This window comes from Palaemon carinicauda, unplaced genomic scaffold (genome assembly GCF_036898095.1).
Source record: "Palaemon carinicauda isolate YSFRI2023 unplaced genomic scaffold, ASM3689809v2 scaffold1347, whole genome shotgun sequence".
Lineage (NCBI taxonomy): Eukaryota > Metazoa > Arthropoda > Malacostraca > Decapoda > Palaemonidae > Palaemon > Palaemon carinicauda.
In genome coordinates this window covers 1-462 of record NW_027168868.1, presented here as the reverse complement: position 1 = coordinate 462, position 462 = coordinate 1, and the positions used below count along the sequence as shown (strand labels likewise).

General features: G+C 37.9%; 1 non-coding gene across 1 annotated transcript; it reads left to right on the top strand.

The window, feature by feature from the left end:
- The first annotated feature begins 351 nt into the window (after positions 1-351).
- Positions 352-424, top strand: TRNAR-ACG (transfer RNA arginine (anticodon ACG)). Its single transcript has one exon. It is a non-coding gene; the product is annotated as a tRNA-Arg (tRNA).
- The last annotated feature ends 38 nt before the right edge of the window (positions 425-462 follow it).

Genomic DNA, 462 nt, shown 5'->3' with positions numbered 1-462 from the left:
TAAGATACGGCGTGTAGTTGAAGCCCTCTTGAATGGTGAGGACCTGATAGTAAGAAGAGAGAGTGAGGGGATGCGGTATGTCAGCTGCTGGCATTGGCCTTTTGTCCCATACCCAAAATCATACCGAAATATAACAAGGGGGACCAGGTCCTACACTGCTCGTGTGCATGTTAAGAAAATCTTTGCTTCAAATATCTCTATATATAAAAATTTAAAATTTGATTTCTTAATTAGTTGGAAAATATCAATATCATTTAGCCTATGTGAAGAAAATTTATGTAGTATTGATAAAATAATAAGTTAGTTTGAGGAATGAATGATTAGTGCCTTGAAACTTTTTTCCGTTAGAACGGCCTTGTGGCGCAACGGATAACGCATCTCACTACGGATCAGAAGATTCCAGGTTCGAATCCTGGCAAGGTCGAGAACATTATTTTGTACCATTAGCTCTTTTAAATCATG